The sequence below is a fragment of the Ovis aries genome, chromosome 1, assembly GCF_016772045.2.
Source record: "Ovis aries strain OAR_USU_Benz2616 breed Rambouillet chromosome 1, ARS-UI_Ramb_v3.0, whole genome shotgun sequence".
Taxonomy (NCBI): Eukaryota; Metazoa; Chordata; class Mammalia; order Artiodactyla; family Bovidae; genus Ovis; species Ovis aries.
The window spans coordinates 165,057,850-165,081,264 of NC_056054.1; the positions used below are offsets into that span (position 1 = coordinate 165,057,850).

The window sequence follows — 23,415 nt, forward strand, 5'->3', positions numbered from 1 at the left end:
TTAAACTTACTCCTAAGTATTTTATTCATTTTGGTGCTATTTTAAATGGGGTTTTCTTAACTTCTCTTTTGATAATTTGTTCTAAAATAATTTTTTTAAACTAAGTACCACGTCACTGGAATCTGGAATTTTGTATTCAGGGTTTAAACAACTGCAGAAGATACATATTAACATCTGCCATATAATCTAAAAGTCATCATTGGCAAACCAGTCAGCCAAAACAGACGTTCAGGAAAAGTCTGGCTTTTTTTTTCCAACTTAAGCCAATGTGTAAATACACATCCCTCTGGCAGCCACTTCACTTCTAAAAGAGATGAGGCCCAGATGAAATAACAGGTACTGTTATTTGTGTATTTCCATCCAGTGGTTGGTTTTGAAGCTGCTGATGCTCTGCTCTCATGGGATTATATAAGAAGTAAGTGTTCCTAGAGTTGTCCCTACATCTGTACCATAGAGGGGTTTCCAACCCAGGAAAATGCATTTGGTGAGATTCTATTAAGTATGACTTTTTTGAAAAGGAAGCTTTTAGAGCACAAGCTTTTTTTTTTTTTTTTCCTGGCAGATCAGTCTTGGAAAGCATGTGTGAGAACTGCAGCTATAGATACCGATTCCCTTCATGTTCTCCATGCTTGTGTGTGCTAAAGAGTATATGTACTCCAGTTTGAAGAATCTTGTCTTGGAGTACTCATATTCATGTTGAAGGACTGACACAAGAAGATTATAGGAACAGTCCCTGAATCTTGTCCAGTAAAAACAGGTTGTAGAAGCTGCTTTTACGGACACAAATGCGAGATAGTTAAATCCAAACTGGTTAACAGCAGTGGCTTATGGCAGTTCTTTAGAGTTTCTATTATGGCTCAGAACTATTATAATTTACTGCGGTTTATCACTATTATTATGTGCAACACCAGCTCCTTGTTTTTTCAAAAATAATCACATCTGTCATCTTGAGTGTTCTTTGGTACTAACCATAATGCTGGCTCCTTATTATAAATTGTACATTCAGAGCATCTTTGCAGTTTTTATTTACATACACACATGTCAGCACACATGTATGACTGTATTTTATCTCCTCTATGTAAGACTGATAGTAATTGCATCATATAAGACATAGGAAACAGATGGTGTGTCTAAATGCCAGTCATACCCATAATGATTTATATATAATTCTCACTTTTTATTTTTATTTATGTATATTACAATCAACACTCTAAAATATAAGCTTCTTAAGCACAGGACATATGTCTGATTGATTCATTTGTGTCTTCTATAGTGTCTACTGCAAAGCCCTTACATGTAGAAGGTACCAAATGAATGGTTTTTTAAATGAATGAATGAACATTTTCCTGTGGAAAATACTATACTATTATCCTAACTAATTTTATTCATTTTTAAAAGAAGGTGCTCTGGTGCTTACCATGAGCATAGTTTTAGGTATTTAAGAAAATTAGGTATAATTGGTTAAGTACAGTGGCCTCTGGAAAGAATCGAGACTGTTGGAATATCTTCTCTTCCTTCTTCAGAACCATGTATTAGAACTGTATGTGCTTGCTTGTTTGAGAAGGGAGATGGTTGCTACCGTCCACATCCTAGCCCCTCACTCTTCTTTGATACCTTCATCTCTGCAAACAAAGGAGTGGTCCTTTTTATTTTTTCCTCAGAGCTAGAGCTCTACTGGACAAGTATGTTTGTTTACTACACAAACAACATTACGTCAACAAACAAATGAAACTGAAAAGGAGATATTCATCTCTGATCTGACCACCCTAACACACCAATTCTGGTTCTGCTTTTCCAGATTCTTTCCTGATTTTTCAGACAACCGGCCCATATAAATAAGCTTAGCATGATTACTGACCAAAGAAACCAGTTTCACAAGCCATTCGTGGCATTGTGTTGTTTCTGGTAGCCGCAGAAACCAACCTACAAGTAGTGGACAACTTCAGAGTCAGCTTAGCTTCTCATGTGTCATCTTTCAGGAGACAAATATACTGTGTGGACCTGAAATTTAAAGTTTTTGATGTTATGAATATAGCAACACTTTTGTTCATTTAATTTGCAAACAACAAAGGAATATATTACCGGGCTATACTGAGATGAAGAGGGGAGACTCCTGTTCTCCAGAGTTTGTAGGCTCTTGGGAAAGATGAGCAGATAATTTCAGTGCAACTCAGTAAAGTCTCCATAGCAGCTGTTCTTAAAACTTCTTGGTCTCATGACTCCTTTACACTCTTAAAAAATAATTGAGGACTCTGAAGAGCTTTTGATTGTGTGGGTTATGTCTACCAATATTTATAGTATTAGAAATTCAGACCAAGCTATTTTAAAATATTTATATATTTATTCATTAAAATAGAAACATAAATAACATTTTTTTTTATGAAAAATCACTTTTTATAATGCCAAAACTTGGTGGAAAGGGCTGTGTTGTTTGTATTTCTACAAACTCTAATACCTGGCTTAATTGAAGGCAGCTGGATTCTCCGAGCTGTTTCATACATCCCATCAGCTGTCAGAGCAATGACATCAGCACACGTCACATCTCTGAAAAACTCCTTGTGAGGGATTGAGTGAAAAAGCTAGTGTTACTGTGAAAACAGCTTTAACCTCATAGACCTCCTGAAAGGGGCCAGCCTTTGAGAATCACTCTTCACCTTGAGGATAGGTGGTTGAAGCATAAATGGCAAGTGGTTCTTTCTCTGGAGAAGTCTTTGGTTTAGGCTGTCACTTCTGCAGGCTGTTACTGAGTGAGCCCTTCGCTTCATAACACACTGATGAAGTCCCCAGACTCACTGGCCTAGTCACTGGTTCAATGTTTATGTCATTAATTAAACTAATTGCTACCTGTAACAGCTATGTGGAAGATTCCCTTCCTTCAGAAAATACCTCTTTCCCAGTTCTTAGAAAAATCCTAAATGACAAAGCTCTCTCCATAAGACATCATGTTTTGTTTAAAACCACAATTTGAAATAAGGGCATGGAAACCACTGAATGACCTGGTTCTTAAATGGGTTCATCCTCAGTGCCGTGCAGGTCAGCTGACAGTTAATTCATTTCAGACTTTTATTATATCACTATAGTGAGCAACTACTATATGCAAAGTACTGTGCCTATTATTTGTCAGTTTACCTTTTTTTCTGTTAAAACCTGCCTGTATATTTGCAGACATCACTCTAGTCAGAATTTAAAATAGTTGCCCATCAACAACCAAATAGTGTGATGGTACCAAATCTTGTTTGGTCTTTTCTGAAGATATAAAAAATAGTATCTCTCTCATGCCTAGACCTAACTGTGTAACCTCACCTTGATGGCTCTCAATTCCTATATTTGCTTTCATTCTTTCCATGCTAGTTTAATACATTACTTTTCCTTCTTGATTTAACATGTTAACTAATAAGCAAGAAACTACATACTCTGCTTTATTCACTTTTATGTCTGCTCTCAGGGCTAGACTTTGATAGTCTGACTATGATGATAACCCCCTATATCTCTTAGCAGTTTTTACCCAATATGTTTTTAATTGTTGCATTGTATTGATAGCAGCTGGGTTTATGGTTCAATAACCGCAGAATTCGAAGCAGTTTAGAGTAATTACATGGAATGTGTTAGAAAGCTTCCTTAGGTTGAGATAGGTTCTTGGTAATTAACCAGTAATTTATGTTTCCTTGCTCTACTCTCTGCTTTTTCAATGGGACTTTTCACTGTTTAGTCTAATTTTTAGGAGCACTCATAAAAATAGCTATGACTAGTCTTTTTTATTCTATGTATGCTGCTTCCTTTTATTTCTCTCAGAAGTCAAAGGTTTTTTAAAAAAAAATTACAGCTCCAGCATACCATAGTCATAATGTAACGCTTGATTCATTTGACTTGGTCAGCAAGATACAGAAGAACAGTAACACGTTTTTTGGCGTCTGCTAGCCAAAATGTCTGTATGAGTATAAATCTGTGTCTGCTTTATGTCCCTATTACTGAAGATACTGTCATCATCATTGAGATCACTTAGAGACACCATAAATGGGTCCAGATCCAGGAAACTGGGTTGCTATTTTCCTTCACTGTGAAACAAGAATTGCAGCAAGAAGTGATACAGAAGGCTTTAGTTGGTGTCAGAGAAATATAAAGTAAAAATAGGGTGCGGTGAGTCAGGACTTTTCAGCATCTGAACAATCTTGTTTGGCTCCCCAAGGGTCATAGGAAGTGAATTAATAAGACACAAATAGTCGAACGACCTACTAATTATCAGGAGGTTAAGGAGCTTTTAGCAGAGAAACAGGATCCTAAGAGGAGCTTATGAAATCCTCAGATTGAGCAAAAGGACCAGTATTGGGAGAAAATCTTTAAAGAAATGGAAACAAAGAATCTCCTAGAAAGAAAAACTACTGAAAGGCAAAGTTTCAGAAGCAGAAAAAGATCAGTCTAAGAGCTCACCAGCACAAAACTTGAGAAGAATATTTTCATTTTGAGATGGTGGAATCTAGTCTAGGAGACACTGCACCCTCCAATCAAAGGGCCGGGTGGAGACTTAAAAAGGTTCTCAGTCTAGGGCCAGGGGAGGAAATGGAAACTAACAAGGGAGTTACAATAAGGATAGCCTGTGCAAATGTGTACCAGGATAATTACTTAGAGCCTGAATTATATGTTGTTACTTCTTCAGTGCCGTATTGTCAGTTAAGTTACTTTCTATAAAGAACTATCGCATGATGGATGTTCATTGAATACCAGTAAGTTTGTGCTTCCTTAACACCCATTTTACTTTTTCATATTGAAAAATATCTTCTCAGATGAATTTTTCTTTTTGCCATTTGCTGAATAGGATTTTTTTTCCTTTGCTTTGAATCTATTACAGCCATCAAGAAGAAACTTTAAAAAACAATTACTTTTGAGTATGCACTAAAGAGCCTATTCACGTTTCATGTCCTCCTGCCCCACCACTTTGAATGTGGTTCTTAATTATTTGAAAGCAGTTCCTCAGGTCAATATTTTAACTTTTTTTTTCTTCTCCAGACTTTCCATTTTGATTGCTACACTAAAAAACTTAGGGAGGAAAAAGCAAACTAGCCTGTCTTTTAACAGATTGAGACTTCAGGTTCTTGGCCAACTAAAAGTTTCATCTCCCTGATCCATCAAGGCCTGCCTGGGGCTCCCATAGCCATGGTGCCTTCCCTGGCTGCCTTTTTCTTTTCTAGAGGAAGCATGTAAAAAAGTCACCCAGCAAGTGATGCCTTGGACTGTCACAGATACAACTATGCATCTATATTCCCGAGAGCACCTTGCCTGGTAGATAGCATGCAGAGCCATCTTTAAGTTGATGATAACGGTGATATTGGCTTGTCCCCACGTTCCTAACACTGACTGTTTCTCATTCTTTCATTTCTTCCTCCCCTCTCTGTGGGTGCCCTCTGTGATCTGTGTTCTTCTGTATCTTATTTACTGGCTCCATGATGGTAGTAGCCTGCTTTAGGATGGGAATGATGTCCTCTCTGCTGCCTATTCCCTACAGCAGCAGATGGCAGCAAGCAGTGCAGGTGGCTAAGGGCAAGGGGCAGGCAGAGTGACTGACAGGGAGCCAGTACACCCCCAGGGCTGATGCACCAACGGGGAAGAGGCAGTGGAATCCTGTGGGAGGCAGGATAGTGCTGGGGAGAAACTGAGATTTTGGAATTCAATCTTCAAAGCTGAGACTTGGTTTCCCCACTTCTACCCAGTGTGACGGAGCAAGCAGTTTAACTTCTATAGGTCTCATTTTCTTCATCTGTGGGATAGAGATAATATTGGAACCTCCCTCATAACAGTGTTGTTCTAAGGATTAAGTAAAACGATCTACACAAAAGCACCTAGCATACTGCCTGGCACAATGTATGTATCAGTTATTGCTAGAGTAGGAAGCTGAACCGATGATGATGACAGCAGCGAAGGGCATCCGGGGCAGGGGGAAGCTGCCTCTGGTAACCACCATTTTAGGGCACAGGTGATTTTTTTTTTTGAAAACTTAGGAATGTCAGAGACAACAAAGAGATCTAACATTCATAACTTCACTATTTGCTGCTGAAATATATTTAGGATCAGTATTTTCCATTTCTCTTTTGTTCACAGGTCTACACCACAAGCTCTTCTCCCTTCCTGGTACAGTACGATACTTTGAATGTGCGTTATCCAGTGCCATACCAGCACACCACAATGGATGCTAACAGCTGATTCTCCCAAAGCCTCTCTGATGCTCTGTTCCTGTTTCTCCTGTTTGTTGTTTCTTGAGTGTAAATGTGCAGTGCACCTTCTCTGCTGAGATAATACGCGCCAAGACTTGTCCACTTGGGGACTCAGCAGTGGGGTGGGCTGACAGACCTTTTTCTGTATGTGCTACTGCCGGGTTTAGTTTTCATAGTGGAAACTGTGAAGAAGACTATTGATGATATTTTAAATTCTTTTTGAGCATTTCATTAAAAAAAAGTACAAACAGGTTGAAGGATACCCAGATTATCTGAGAAAGAGGTCATTTGAGGTTTTCATACTGTTGTATACTTAGCTTTGTAATTAAAAAGTTTTCTTTGCTCAGTCTTAACTCTTCACAAGTCTGAACTTCAGTCTTGGGATTTTAGATTAGCATTCCTAAATGTATTAAATACATTTCAAAATATGTATATTAAAAGGTATAGGATCCCACCTCATCCTTCATCTGCCAGTTCCTCTTCACCAACTTATAACCACTGATACTGCTGCTGCTGCTGCTAAGTCGCTTCAGTCGTGTCCAACTCTGTGCGACCCCATAGACAGCAGCCCACCAGGCTCCCCCGTCCCTGGGATTCTCCAGGCAAGAATACTGGAGTGGGTTGCCATTTCCTTCTCCAATGCATGAAAGTGAAAATTGAAAGTGAAGTCGCTCAGTCGTGTCTGACTCTTAGCGACCCCATGGACTGCAGCCTACCAGGCTCCTCAGTCCATGGGATTTTCCAGGCAAGAGTACTGGAGTGGGGTGCCATTGCCTTCTCCAACCACTGATACTAGCTTCTTACATGTACTTCTATAGTGTCTTTATGAATAAACAAAGAAAATACAAATAAAGATTCTTATCTACCCTTTTTTGTACAAAAATAGCTTATTCTTTATCCTTCACCTTGATTTTTGCAGTTAAACATTTTTTTGAGATCTTTCTATTAGATCAGTGTTCTTCAGCAGGGGCAGGATATGGGAATGAAAATCAACATGGCTACTAAATAAATCTTTACAACTTCATGCTTAAAAAATTAAAATTTGTAGGATTTTTGAGATGAAGTGACATAGAGGAAGAGGAGTCATATACTTTTGCAGTTTTGAATTTTTAACATTAGGATAAATTGTAATAGTAATATTTTTGATTATCATTTTATAACAACGGCTTAACTGATTTATATCTGTTTTTATAATGTCTGTTTGTAGCATCTACATTTTCTTAGGAAACTGAAGCCCAGAAAGATTAAATAACATGCAAGGCCATTGTTACAGTAGCCCTGGTACTGGAACACAGACTCCAATTCCCAGTCGCTATCCAGGGTGTGATTTAGTTTATAGCAAAAAAGAAACAAGCATATTGAGGGTCTAGCCTGTGCCTCTTGATCTTGCTGTTACTGCTAAGTCACTTCAGTCATGTCCGGCTCTGTGTGACCCCATAGACAGCAGCCCACCAGGCTCCCCCGTCCCTGGGATTCTCCAGGCAAGAACACTGGAGTGGGTTGATTCTTAAAACAACCTTATGAGGTATTATTCCTGTTTTACAGATGAGGGTAAGGACCAAAAAACTAAAATATAGAGAGGTTAAATAATTGCCAAATAGCACAAATAACCAAGCCAGAATAAAAAGTCACTGTCTGCAAAGCATGTGCTCTTTCAACTAAACAGTCTACATGCTAGAAAGCCCAGACAGAGTACTGACCTCACAAGAGTTTCCTCTTTCTCTCGTCTCATGCTTTTCGTGTTCATTCCTGCGCTGTGTCCCTATCCCATTGACTCCCTGACCCCTCCTACCTTTGCTTGGTCTACTCCAGTCATACCAGTTTCCATGTTGTTCCCTGAACACAGCAGGCCTCTGGCTTGTGTACTGCCTGCCTTCCCAGGGAAGGCCTCTCCCCCAGTTCTTGTAGTGCCACCTGGCATGGTTACTGTATTTTACTTATTTGATTACTGGCTGTCTCTCCTACTAGAATGTAAACTTCATGTGAGCAGGGAGGTGGGGATGTCTGTGTGTGAGTGTGTGTGTGTGTGTGTGTGTTCAGTGACAGCTCAAGTACTGGTCTGTTTTCATCAGTGCTGTATTTTCTAGCTCAAGAACAGTACCTAGTATGTAATTGGCTCATTAAGTATTTGTTACATATTTGAACAAACACCTGTTCTACCTTTGAACTAGAGTGTTTTATGACTGTAAGCAACAGACATGTGGTGCTGTCCCCCTCTGTATCTGCGGATGTAGAACCCACAGGTAAGGAGGGCTGACCATACCATACCATTTTATATGAGAGACTTGAGCATCTGCTGGTTTTGGTATCTGTGGGAGTCCTGAAACCACTCCCTCTTGGATACTGAGGGATGACTGTTAATAGTTCCTTTCCTCTACGCTCATTGATTAAGCAGTTAATCATTTATTGAGCAATTACTACATGCCATGTACCATGCTAGTTCTGGAAACAGTCATAAGAAGCAACTATTATTATTCTCATGTTACAGAAAAGCAGTTTGCCACCACCATAACATGCATGCACAGCTATCTCACGTGTCCCGTCCTCTTCAGTGAATATGTGTGCTGTAATATTCTGCCCAGGAAAGGCACAGAGAATCCCTACCACTTGCAATCTACCGTTTTGTCACTGTTACTCTCTATAAGCTCTCTGTAAGACTACTCTGAGCTTGATCATGAGACGTGAGCAAATATTCCCTTAATCATTGTAATAATAAAACACGTTTAGTCATCTGGCATAAATTCGTGATTATTTTTGGATGGTTTAAAAAATTGTGACTTTGCCAGTAATAACATCTCATGTCCCCTAGAGGAGGTGGGTTTGTCATAAATACCATTTCCGTAGAACATTTCAAGGAACTTAAAGTTCTCGGAAAATATTTTTAACGGGCAGCCTTTTCTCAAACAGACTTCAAGGGCATAATGCTGTATACCCTTAAATGTGTGTTGTATGTATTTTATCTTATTAGTAATATTTATATGTATTTATCCTATTGCAAAATCCATTTATATTCAGATGTCCCTTTAGTGGATTGAGGAAAACAGAAATAAATTCTTTAGAAAAGCATTCTGATGTAGCTGCAGAATTTTGTTTTTAATCTCTTTCATCTCTTTTTTCTCTTCCCAGATCACAGGTTATTTTCATTCATATATTGCAAATTGCTATTTTGGAGGATTAGTATAATTCCTTTCTCTTAAAGCTTATTCCTTGGTAGGTTGTTTTTCTTTCTTTTATTCTCTTTTTTTAAAAGTCACAAAGAATAATCCTTTCTTGAATCTTACTCTGAGCCAAAAAAAAAATTTTTCTAGCCCCTAGTTCCTGTAAGGTTTTTTTTTAAGGTTTTCCTCTTTTATTTGGCTTTCATACTTAATTCGCTGGCATTCATATTTAACATAAAAGGCCAAAGCATGGAGCAGTCATGTGCCAGAGCGGATGAGTTCATTGCTTTTCACCTCCCTGCAGTCTGGCTGCCTATACAGAGGCAGCGGCTAACATGGTATGCTTGGGAAACCAAACGTTTCCTAACTTGTTAGTGGGAAATTTAGAGTTCAGAAATTTAGAAACCACAACAACAGACGCTTATGTTTTATTGTGACTACTGAAGTCACAAGCTTGCTATGAGAAACAAGCCAGATAGGAACCCCAAGAATATACAATGTGAGACATTTTGATCCCGAGGGAACTTCCTTCTTTCTCCCTTTCCCTTTTAGCTCTACTAGTAAATCAGTAAATAAGGAAGGCAAAGGAAGTAGGAACATTTAATATCATTAAATAGTATGTGGAGGTCAAAGCAGTTGGGAGATGAAGCTTGATGCTTGGCCTGACTGCCTGCTGAACAACTGAATCATGAACCACAATGAACATCCTCCATGTAACCTTACTCACTTTTCTTATTAATAGTTCCAGAAGGTGATTGCTTTCTGACTCCTACATGATGTTTTGATTAATCTGGGCCACATGTAAATTTTAATTACAGATAGGTGGGAAAGTTTTATTCTAAAATCTGTTGTAATATAAATGACCGTTCTTCTTGTGGACTGTACATGTCCTCTTGCATACATTTTAAAAATTAAAATTATTTTGGTCATCTAACCTTGTTTAATTTTCCATAACAATTCAGAGCATTGGGTTATATTTCCCTTTTCTGTCACTTCTGAGCATTGAGAAGACAGAAAGCATGAACGCAGAGTTTGATCCTATTTTCTCTCTTAGAAGTTGGGTTTCTCTTCTTAGAAGTTGGGTTCTTTTAAGATGAATGTATTCTAGAGAATACTTAGCTTGTGCAGTAAGGGGCAATTCCATCAAGATGTTACAGTGGTTTGCAATAGAACTGCTAGAGGTGAGAGCAGTGACTTAATACTTTACTTCCCTTGGCCCTGGGCCTGTTTGCAGTGGATTTTGTCCTTGGGCAAAAGTGTCCCCGTTTAGTTATATGAATCTGCATGAGAAATTGTAGCAGAATTGAAGAAAAGGCTATGTAGTGTACCTGTGCATGCGCTATATGAAGACCAGTCTATTCTGCCCTGACCATATATATCTTACTTTTGAATTTTATTTCATTTTAAGATTTGAATTTTGAGAAAGGGCAAACTATTTCATGCTTGCAGTAGTTGAAAACAGTGTCATTATTTTTTTTTTAAGTCATTGAAAAAAAGCACTAACTTCACTCTCCCTCACTTTCAAAGTTCACTCTCTTAAAGTTCACAGCTAAAAACAAAGAAAAAAAGCAAAACCCCAATTCTTAAACAACAGGCCACTTTTGAAGGAGCCATGTATTCAATGGACAGGGATATTTGACCAAAATCTGCCATCCACTTAACTCTGTGACCTTTGCTCATCTGCATGCTACCTCAGCTGCAACAGGGGGGAAGCAATACACCGCCTTTAACGATCCTCAAATCCAAATCCCGGTTGCACAGGATAAAACCACTGTCGACCCTAAAGGGCTTTCCTGATAGCTCAGTTGGTAACGAATTCACCTGCAATGCGGTTCCATTCCTGGGTTGGGAAAATCCCCTGGAGAAGGGATAGGCTACCCATCCAGTGTTCTTGGGCTTCCCTGGTGGTTCAGCTGGTAAAGAATCCGCCTGCAATGCAGGAGACCTCGGTTCGATCCCTGGGTTGCGAAGATCCCCTGGAGAAGGGAAAAGCTACCCATTCCAGTACTCTGGCCTGGATAATTCCATGGAGTTGCAAAGAGTCCAACTAGACTGAGCAACTTTGACTTACACTTTTACCAACCTTTAAAGTCCTTTCCCTCTCTTCTTTCCTATATAGCACTGTACACAAATTCACATGTCAAAAATTTATATTCCATTCTGTCAGAGATTTTGTGACTCATCTGATCTGTGGTTCATAACTATAAGGCAACGTTTATTGGAATTTCATGGGATTCACATTTATTTTGGGTTCTTTATATGTCAGCCATTTATTGTAGTTCAAGGTTATAAGTGTGCTGTAAAAGTACAGAAATAAATCATTTTAGTGTCTGACACCTAAAATGTTAAGCTAAATTGAAAGTATAACTAAACTGAAAATTGAACACCTAACAAGTATTTAGTAGTTTCTGAAAGGGAATCTTTATTGTCTGTGGCTAGGACATAATAAATGCTACTTAAGCTCATGCTGCCTAAAATCTGTCTCACTTATTTGTTTTATATGTGTGCCTCTCCAGCCTGGTAGGACTTTCAAGGTAAAACAGGGAGATTCCAGATTAGCTTTTAAGCCTTTTGCTCTCTCTCCTTGATCCTTTAGTCAGTGACTTGGTTTTTATTTCAGGTGGCTACAACTTCTTTAGGAAAGCTTAAGTGGGTTTCTCATACAGGGATTCCTTTCCAGCAGAGAACTTAGGATAAAAGATAACCTCACTTTTCAGAGTCGCTGAAGTTAAGCACTAGAGACATGGATTTTCTCCAGTAAGCTTTATCCTTTACTATCACCCATGGCTGGATTACGAAAACATGAGTTCTTTGGGACTGCATCCTGCAAAGCACCTCCTCTTTGGCCCTAAGGCAACCCCTTGCGCCTCAGCCTGGTGGACCCCAATAGCATCAGATGCTGATGGAGCATCATTCTTCATAATACACTGAATGAGCAGACTACATAATATCTAAATAGTAAGAGGTACCATTTACTGAGTGTCTCCTATGGGTCTGGCATTGGGCCAACTGCTTTATCATCACTTTTAATCTTCATTTTAAGGACTGAAACCACTATGGAAGTCCAGGTTGTTCTAAAGGCAACGATGGAATTAAAAATCAGACTTCAGGTGTTCTGATGCTAGGTCAAGCCTTCCTTCTCTTTTTACCTCAGATTCCCTTTTCAGAGTAGACTTCCAAGGAATAAATCTGTCATCATTTTTTAGAATGCTACATTTCATTTTATATCTTTTCCATGAATGTTCCCTAACTTGTCTGACCTTGGCTGAGTTCCCACAGCTCTTAACAGTTTTGTGACACAAATACTCTGTATCATTTTATACCACTTTCTAGTTTGTTATGTTGTATTAGTTTTGCTTTTGAACTAACTATAAGCTCCTAGAAGATTTGATACCTCTGTGTTCTCCACATGGGTCTGAACTTAGTACATACTGGATGACCAAACAATTTGAGAGGTAAGAAGACCCATTTCTAAGGGGAGCATGACTGCCTCTTAGACTTAAAGTTTTCAGAATTTAATTATTAGAGCAAAAGAAAGAGAAGTAGAATTTTGTTCCTCTTTTTCCTGTCACTTCTGAGGAGGGAGAATCATTCAGTGACATGAAGTCACTTCAACACAAATTTAAATCAAGTTCAGATGTGGGAAAACTAGCCAGAGAATGTTAACTTTGCCTGTGCTTCTTTGCATCTTTGCTCAGCCCAGTGAATTTTATGGGACTGTTAGAAGATTCCTGTATAGCATAATTTTAGAGGACATGAGTAAAACCATAATCACTTAACAAAGTTGTTCTCATCTTTATCTAAAAGATCTTGGTCTGCCCTATGTAGGCAGTTGTACCAAAGCCCGAAGGATAATATGGAACCTCAAACATAATGTATTTCTTCTAACAAAATGAGTGTTTAACTACCTTGATGATAAATGAATTGATATTATTGTTAAAGAATAATTAATCTCATTAGTAGCAAAGGATTACTTTTCACAAAACTCCACAGAATGATTTGCATCCTCTGCTTCCCAATTCACTGACCAGTCCCTGCCAAGGCTGAGAGACTTACACTGCATCTCACTGCAAGCCCTTTGTCTTCAGCAAGAAGGAACGTTCTTATGCTCTCCCCAAGCGCTTAGACAAAGCAGCTTCTTCCTTTTTCTTCAAATGTAACAGCAGCGGTCACTTAAGTCTTGTCAGCCCAAATGTGATGAATATTTTACATTCCTCTTATGATTTCTGCTCAGAGATTTGTTTTTGTTTTGATTCACTTAAAAAAGAATTTTAAAAAGAGAGAGAAAAACTTGGTTCACCTTTAAACTTTTGTTCTGAGACTGGTGGGCCATGAGATATGATAAATCTGGAAGGTTCACTCTTGTCAGAATTGCTCATCTCGAAGGTCTGACCTCATCCTTGAGGCTGCTCTTGGTAGGATGATTCGAAGCTCTCACAGGCTCAGGGCTATAGTTATGTGAATCTTGCTTCTGGCTTCAGATTGGACTTTTCCCCTCACATTCTTCCCATTTTCTTTAGCTGATGTGTCTCTGTAATGAACGATCAGTAGGTTGTATTTTTATAGTCTTTGGCTGTACTTGATCAGAATTCTCTTAGGGGTGACTGCACACTATTCTGTCCTTACCTAGTATTGAGAGATGCTTATAGTGGATGACATCATGTCCTTTTTTAAGTTAATGGAAGCCAAGGCTACAGGAGGCTTATGCAGAGCATGGATGGCAGAGCCAAGAAGAGCAGAGCTTGATTTACGAACCATCATTCCTACTCTGTAGTCTTAGTGTTGAGATAACACTGTTTGTCTATCAATTTAGTGTCACTAGTAAAGAAGCTTGGAGATTGACTACATTTGTGTTGTATTCTTTTAAAAAATAGTCCCACATGGTTTATCTTTACTTAATTTTTATGTATAGCTGACCTACATTATCTATATTGCTTTATCAATTCATTAAAAAAGAGCCTAAACAGGACAGTGACCAGTGATTGAAACTATTGTGCAAGAGCTACTGATGATCTTAGCCCTTGTCATCAGTGGTAGGTGTAGCTGTGTTAGCCACATGGTGTGGCGTGTGGAGAATTTAGTTGCTAGGCTTGTCCTGCCTTGTACTGTGCCTTGTACTGCCTTGCACTGTGCCTAGTAGGCACTCAGTAAATGTTTGGTACTGATGAGGAGTCACAAGCCCTTGGCTGGCTTCACAGGTTGACACTGGCATTACCTAACTTTGAAACTACAGAAAAATCATTCCTTTTCTGAAAAACCTAGCAGATGCACTGGATTACCCACAGAAACTTTGGAATCAAAGTATATACTTGGGAAACGGGCATCTGCTAATTTCTAGTCACAGCAAGGACAAACTGTTTGGTCCCCATGAATGCAGTAGGGGGTGGGCATTTAGCTGAGGCACAGCGATTAGTGGGAAACAGAGGAATACCCTTCATTAAAGACAAAGGCACTACACTCTGCTGTTTCATGTTTTGCTTCCCGTCCACTCCTTGCCCAGAGGCAATTCACCTGGTACTCTTTCACCATCTTCATTCTCATTATTTTGGGGAGGATGTTAAAGTGAAGGAGGTGGAGGTGGGTCGACAGAGAAGCATCTGACCTGAAGTCTGCCTACACACCATATAATGTACAGTAAAAGCAGATTGCTTTGCCTTCACTGCCGTGACTTTTAATCTCAGCCTAATTTGTTTTCTGGTTTTTGTGTTTGTAAGTCAGTTCTAGGTGGCAGAGATCTGTTTAGGGCTCCTGCACAGTCTGAAGGGGCCCTTCCTAGCCCACTGTTTCCAGAAATATTCTTTTTTTTTTTTTTTACCAAATAAGAAGCTTCTAGGTTGTAATTTGTTCATATGTTCTTTCAGTACCCTGCTTGGCCTTGTGACACACCTACTAACTTAACTAGGTCTTTCTTTTTTCCAGGTGCTAGGGATAAAGTGGTAGCAAAACTCACCCTCAAGGAGTTTATAGTCCAGGAGATAAATGATAAACAAATTAGCAGTTAATGTACAATTTAATGTCATAAGAAATGCATGATATGAAGTAAAGTAAAGCAAGTATCACTGGAGCTTAAAGCCCACAGTGACTTCCTCTGAAAGTTTTGGGAGGGTTGTTTCAAAGGCATTGAGTCACTTTGGGTTTTTAAAGGGAACCTGCTAGCTGGGGAAGTATAGGGAATGAAGAATGCTTAGTTGGAAGGTGCTGAGAAGAGGTCACTTGTCATGTTAGTGGTTCAGGCCTAAGTGACTTTAACTGTAAAGCATACACACTCTTTGCAGGGCACCTCTCAGCTTTTGGGCAGAGAGAGAGCTTTGCCACCCAGAGGACCTTTAAGTACACTTATTATTTGTTTTCTTTGTTCTCCTTTATCACCTCCCTTCCATTGTTGTAGCCTGGTTAAACTGTATTGATTTTCACCTCCTTCCTTTCTCTTTGTCTTCTTACTACTTGTACTTATTAACAAGAACTTTGAACCTTTCTACTTACTTTTTTAAAATGGATTTTATATCCAAATTAACACCTACAGTACCAAGGCTTCTTCTGGGGCTTCTGTTCTCATCTCTTCCTGCCATTCATTTAAGGGGAAACCAAAGGCTGTAGGCTAAAAATGCATGCGGCCCTGGCTCTGTCTCTGAGTAGCTCTGTGTCTCTGAGGCAAGTCACAGTGGACATGAATTTCTTCTGCAAGGTGAGGCATTTGGATCAGATGGCTTCCAAGGCCTCTTCCAGTTATCAAGTTCTATGGACATTCCTTGCTGGGGTGTGTGTGGGTGGGGGTATATGTGCACGGGCACGCATGTGTGTGTGGGAGTATATGTGCACACACGTGTGTGTGTACACGCACTCTCTGGGGCCTGGGACATCCCACAGTCCATAAGAATTTATCAAGGCACTTCTCAAACTCACATCTGTGGGATTCAGTGTTTGCTATTCTGACATAATACACTCTCTTTTACTGACAGTAACTGTCCTTGAGCCTAGAATCAGTAGCTGCCATAACCAGAAACAAGGAATTTGCACTTCCACCTGTCCCAGTGGTGGATACACTTACCTACCTACTCCTCTGCATACCTTCTTACCCCTTCCCCCACACAGAGACGTATCATTTCCTAAGCTAGTCCTTAAAAGTAATAATTATATCTTTAAGAGTTAACCTTATTTTGAAACCAGTAGGGCAGAGGAATGTGAGGATGGTCAGACTGGAGAAAGAACGCTGCTAATGTCTTATTCTCTGTTCTTGGGCTCAGAATGAAAACTGCGGTTGTCCTATCTAACCTGCTAAATTAGAATCTCCTGGAAGGAAGCATGAAAAGGAAGTCCTCCCATATCTGAAAAAAGAACCAAGTGACTTTCCTTGGAGAGCCTTCCCACTTTTATTTGCCTTGCAGCTTTCCCAGTCGGAGGTAATGTTAGTGCAGAAGAAGGCCGGGGGAGAGAATCTCAGTTCTGTTTTTAAAAAAAGGAAATGTAGGAGGACTTACAACAGTGTTGGTGATGATCTGCTAAGGAATTAGTGCACCTAACCCTCTAAGCAGAAACTAACTGGCCAGAGGATTTTCTAAAAGTCTTTGCAGCACACATGAAGGAAACATTAAGTGATTGAGTTGGTGGCCCGTATAGACTGTAGTGATGGCAGAGGCAGCCATAAAAATATTTCTCTGAAAGTCTTATGCTGCATATGCAGTGTCTCTTCATCTTTAAATCCTTATTTAAACATAATTTACAAAAACTAAATCAGTTTTTATTGAAGCTAAATTCAAAGTCAAATGTAAATTAAACTCTAAAAATCATTTAAAAGTCCAAGAGGATAAGGTGTGTTCAATTTTTCCAAGATAATGATTGGCTATGTGGATAACAGATTTTAATTCCTGAAGCAGGTTGAGACCAATATTGCTTTTCATACCCTGATATTACTTCATAATATCCATTCTTTTATAAACAGTTCTCTTCCTCCCCCCCCCCCCTTCCTTCTTCCTTTTAATAGGAGGCTTTATTTTTTTTTCTCCATTCACCTTGTAAAAGCATTCACTTTGCCCTGAAGCAATAGATATAGACAGAACATGACCTAAGAAGAATTAATGGAATTTTATTCTTCCTCTCTCCCATTTTCATTTTTATCTCAAAATCCATTTATTACCAAAGGCAATTTTTGGAGGGGGAGAGGTAGCAAAGAATCCAAGCAAAATTCAGAGCATTTTGAGAAAGCAGATTAATGGGAATTATAAGTGGACTTGAGAAGTTCTAAGCTTGATTTGTATTTTCATATTGACTGTTCCTACAGACTTCATCACAGCATTAGGAAAATATCACAAAAATACCAGGGCTTAACAGGTAAGGTTAATCGCCATAGAAGGGTAAATTAGTTTATTAATTATAAAATTAATATGTTTTTTGAAGATGTAAAAATTCACATTGATTCAATCCAAAACATTTTTTCCATCATATAAATTATCTCAAGAACTAAGAAATGCTCACTCAGAGAGCCCACTGTGAGATAATGTATCCATGAAAAACCTTTTTAACTTTCAATTTTAAAAGGGATTTTAACAGATGATTGTTCTTTCAACTGTGCTTTCAAGTTAATAATTGGAAAATAGTGTGGAATATTGAAGTGTGTCATTTAAAATTTTTTTACAAACTGATGCTTGTCTGTTTTAAAAAAATAAAATATAGACTCTTGAAACACAGCTGTTAGAACTTTGATAGAGGTTATGATTTTCAACAGTTGAGCTAATAGTTTATGATACAGATGGTACTTTGGGTAAAGCTAAAACAATAATTGATGGTTTCTGTTTCCCTCCTCCTCTATTAAATTCAAAAGAGTGGAATACCTTTTTTCCAAGACAGGAATCTTTTTCAGTTTCCAATTACAGCATATATCAAATAAACAACTATTCTGTTGCATATTCTGTACTTCTCCACAGTAACCCGGGTATTGCCCCCACTCTCTTCTCATTATGGTAGGCTTCCCTAGATTTGAAATAATAGTTTTGAGGAAATCCTACTTCTCAATACTAACCTGCAGTTTATAAAGCCTATCTTCAGGCCAAGGAACATATAATTTTTCTTTTAGAATACTAAAACCAAAGGCCTGCATTGCTCCAAACAAAATTAGCTAACAAAACAAAAACCCTCTGAAGCAAAAATGGCAGGCACCAATGTCATATACTTTTAAAAACTCAACCACAGAATTACTAGAAATACAGATATATTCCACATTTTGACCAGGTAAAACAAATCTATGTTTCAAATGATAAATAAAACATAGAGACTATTTTATAAGGAAAATAGTTCTTTCACACACTTTTAAGTTTTGTTTTGACCAAATAAAATTTAAGTGATAAATCATTTTTTCATCTCATATTCCAGTGTTTTTGACATAGCATATTTTATTTTTAATTCCTCTGCTGATTTTTATTCTGAAAAGTAAAGTAAAATAAGTCGATTTTCAGCATCTGCCACTTGTTCAGTTATCATACTGTAAGGATTCATTTATAGCAGTAGTCTATTCAAGGTTTAGAGGTAATAAATAATGGCTCAAAATGCCACTGATTAACAAAATTCTTCTATAGGCTTTCCTTTTTAAATTTATTATGTATTTCTACATTATAAACTACTGTCCAACATATTACTGCACAGAAACTAGCTTTATCTTTAATTGCAGTGCAGTTTGTCATTTACCCATTGACTGGAGTTGACGTAAAAAGTTAGAACACAAAACTGTAATCGTTACTTTCTTGTACTAATTAAAACTTGTTTTTAAGACAGATTAGAATTTGTAGGATTTTTTTGAATCTTAAAAAGTGCTTTACTTTTAAAGTTAGATTCATCCTAATTACAAGATGTATTCCTAACAAGGGTTTTCTCGTCTTTCATATGAAGATTTATTTATAAAAGAGAGAGGACACTGGGTGGGAAAGAAATCCACTATCTTGTGGTGGTTTTTCGCTTTGTGCTCTTGTAAGACTGAAAGGAGTTTGAGTCCTAGGAGAGATAAGATCAGGAGAGTTGTTGTATTACAGCATATTCCCCCCACCCTCTCCCCCAAAGATTTCTCAATAGAGGCAGGATACGGAGGCGTCTGTAATATATAGTCATCCCTCACCTCCACATTTAAAACTAAATCCCAAATCTGTATTCTCCATCAGAGAAAACTTTTTAAGTTTTGTGTGAGTTGGGAAAGATTTTGATCCTAGAGTTCATTGGATGCGCTTTTCGAAACCTGTTTGCAGTTCGTGATGCTGATAACTTTAAAAGACACCTACAGACTGCCTGGCTCTCCGCTCCCCTTGCTGGAGCGGAGCGGCTCTCCCGGGCTTACCTGAGTCGCCTGCGCCGGGGCCGGGCGGGGACCGGGCGGGGGCCGCAGTCGCGCGGCGTCGCGAGCGGGCTGTGCGCGCTCCGGGAGTCGCCCGAACAATGCGAGCGGGGCGCCGAGCGCGCCCGGCCTATGGGCGTTACGTCACTGCGCTGCCTTATAAGGCGCTCCGCGTGTGCGGCGCGGGCGGCGGGGGCGCCGGTGACAGCCAGACCCGCAGCGGCGGCGCTGCAGCGCGCCCCGGCCCCGCAGACGCTCGGACCGTGTGAAAGACCCGTCGGTCCCGGCTCCCCGCGGAGGGGAATGGGCGGCGGGCCGGGGACGCTGGCGCCCTCCAGCCGGGCTATCCTAGTCTTTGGGGGTCATGGTCGATCAGCTTGTAACTTTTTATTCCTCTGGGGCGCTAAAGCTTCTGTTATTGCTTAGGATTCTTAAATATACATCATGTTATTCTTATGCATGTGCTTTGTAAATACGTTTTTCTTAAGTTTGTTTTTTGCTCGCTCGGGGCGGAGGGAGGGTGTGGAGGCGGGAAGTCTCTCTCTATTTTTCTTTTTTTGGTGGTGGGGCAAGACATCTCCGGGAGTGATTTAGACTTCAAACCTTCTCTTTCCTCTTTGTAAAGAGTAGGGGTCCTCAGAGGATAGTATTTTATTTCCTGATGATGTAACTACCAAACAATTCTTCAAGTGATGATGGGAAGGCCAGATGAAATCTTATTTTTTTCAGTGTTTTTCCTGAAAGAACCTCCTCATTCCTCATTTCTGCATGCCTGTGTTTTAATGAAAGTAGTTAAAACTAATCGGTTTATTTGGCAGGGACAGTATTTATTAAAGAAATTTAATGTTTTCTGCTGTACTTTCAAGATAGTATAAAAATAGTACTTCAAAACTGGTTTTAATTCATCTGTTCTCTTCTACAAAATAAAACAACATGAAAAAAAACCTTAGAGGAAAAAAGAAACTGACCAAATATGACTGAGTTAAGCCTTTTACTCTGGGACAAATTTACTTGTTTAAAAACTTTTTCTAGTAAATGAGAATTAACTTCCTAATTGCTTTGCACATCGATAAGAGAAGTAATCTCAAAAAGTCCTAGCCAACTATATGAATCTGCTAAGTAAATTAGAGACATGGCTGCCTCATTTGTGAGTTTCAAATAAACTGAGTAGTTTAAATAACTTGAGTCTGTTTAATTTTTAAAATTACATTAAAATAGGATTGCTTCCTATTATAATGTACATGTCTATGGAATTATTGTTTCCATATGTTTTGTCAAACAGAAATAATAAAAATAGTCTGCCTGTTTCTTTTCTTTAGTGTGGAGTGGAGAAAGGCTGGTTGCAGAGGATTTATAGTTAGTGAAAATGGTGTGGAGAAAAGATGCAGGGCCCCAAAAGAAGTGTGTATCATCTTTAATAGTGGGCTCATGTTGACAGTTCTAGATCACTCTACCTGTCTACTGAGAAGCATATTAAACTAAGCCCCGCTTTTTGTATACACTCTTTTAAAAAGAGAAGTGAATGACCACTTCAGCGGAACTTAAACTTTAATATTTGATTTGCAGTTTTGTGTTAATGTTTTAGATGTTAGTTTGTTGGTTTTAATGGTTACTTTGCCTTATGTTGTATGTGTGTGTATGTTAGTCACTCAGTCCTGTCCGACTCTTGGTGACCTCATGGACATAGCCCATAGGCTTGTCTGTCCATGGGATTCTCCCAGCAAGAATATTGGAGTGGGTAGCCATTCCCTTCTCCAGGGGTCTTCTGGACCCAGGAGTTGAACCTGCGTCTCCTGCATTCTTTACCATCTGAGCCACTAGGGAAGCCCATGAAGTGTATTTAAATCTTTTGTGTGTGTGTGTCCTTTGCTTACCTTGTACTTATTAAACATACTTTGAGATTTTTATACTGTTACAAATGAGACAAAATGACTGTTAACGAAAGCTGCATGAAGCACAAATTCCTGAATCTCAGTTCCAAACTGGTAAGGTAAAGTACCTCTACCCAAAGCTAGCATTTTTGTAACTTGTTCTGCCTCCTTTCCCCTCTGATGGATACAGAGACTTCCTCACGTTTGACACTACCTTTTATTTCTTTCTTATGTTTTTGTACTTCCGCTTTGCATTTATGCTTTTGACTTCCCAGTTTCCCTGTGAAATTTGTCAGGATTATTTCCTCATTTTCTTTGTTTGAAGTAACTAAAGACTAGAGAAGTTAAATGGCTGCAAGACTTGTCTAGGATTCTTGAAGCAAAAGGAAAGAAGATGAGTGGTCCTACCCCCAAGTTCCTTGCCTATGCTCTTACTCCTTGAAGCACTGGTCCCTGACACAGCCATGACTCAGCCTTGCAAGGAAGGTCATGGTATGTGACCACTCTCTTCAGGAACCAGTTTGTGACTCTTGGTGGTTGAGCTTGTAGCACACACCAGTCACGGTGTTTAGTGCTCTGCATGCACTCCATCATTCAATCTGCATAACATTCTGAGGTAGTTTATCCATAGTTTTCAGATGACAAAACACATTTGAAAGGGTAAAATTACTTGACCAGTCATACTTCTGGTAAAGTAATGAAAAGAAAAATTTGAAGCAGTGTTTATATGTATACAGGCTTAGTCTTACCCTCCCTTAGGGATTTACTCAGAATCTCTCAGAGGTGTTGTTAGTAAAGAAATAATCAGATTTAACTAAGAAGTTTGTGTCTTTATTTTCCAGACTGAGTGTTTAGGAAAGCTAAAACTCACACTCTTCAGGGGCTACACACCAAAGCCACCCTGACTGTGTGCTGAATAACCCCAGGGAGTGTTGTTTACGTTGGAGACACTGTGGATTTGTATATTTACTAAGATGGTTTTCTTGAGGATGTTGGCAACACGTTCTAATAAACTTAGAATACTGTAACAGTTCTCCAGCAGTTGAAAGTGGGACATTTTGAAGAAGGAGCATCTTTATCTAACTGACACCAGGGCACCCTGGGTCTTACAGTGCACACTTCAGCCAGCCATTGGCCTTGTGCACCACTGCCGCATGTCAGTGAGTAGGCTTTTATCTCCTTTCCTCTTATCAGCATTCTCTTTGGGATGCAATTTTTGTTCTTTTAGCTTCTCACATGTATTTATTACGAAAAGAATAGCGAAGTGACCATTGTGCCAGTCTTGGCCAAGTTGTTACTTCCCTTTTCACGGAAAATTTTACTGCCCAATTCCTGTGTGACTCTTCATTTTATAATCAAGAATTCTGTACAAATAAGTATACCTACAAATAAAAGTCCTTTCAGTAGTGAGTAAGCTGATTTATAATCTAAATCAGCGATAGTTTAAGTTATCATTTGGAGATGGTAAAAGGAATTTTTCTAAGCTAATTGCTTTCTAATGTGGAAGTAAGATTTGTAGGCAACAAGGCTGGAGACTAGGATATGTTGATTTGATTGAACTGTGTGAGGTCACTTTTGTTAAGTAGTCAAAAACAGTTGAGTATCAGCAGTTTCCCATGGTTCAAGCTATTGCCAGGAGGTTATTACAGTGACCACAGCAACCAATGTTATTAGTAATGTCCACAATGTCATCATTATTTAACTGTTTAAAAATACCGTTAACATGTTACTGAACATAACAGAGCCAGTGTCTCTTTGTGAAGTGACTGCTCTTTCTTTCTTGTCCTGTCTCTATGCCTTTGTTTCTTCTTGGGATTGGTAAAGTCTTTTAGTCATCCAAATAAGTGCCAGAGAAGCGGTATTCG

General features: G+C 39.0%; 2 protein-coding genes across 6 annotated transcripts in view; one reads left to right on the forward strand and one right to left on the reverse strand.

Annotated features, from left to right (window-relative positions):
• Positions 1-23,415, reverse strand: part of FILIP1L (filamin A interacting protein 1 like) — a 388,439-nt gene that overhangs the window by 110,294 nt on the left and 254,730 nt on the right. The gene's annotated exons all lie outside the window — the stretch shown is intronic.
• Positions 1-23,415, forward strand: part of CMSS1 (cms1 ribosomal small subunit homolog) — a 394,573-nt gene that overhangs the window by 38,070 nt on the left and 333,088 nt on the right. The window lies entirely within an intron of this gene.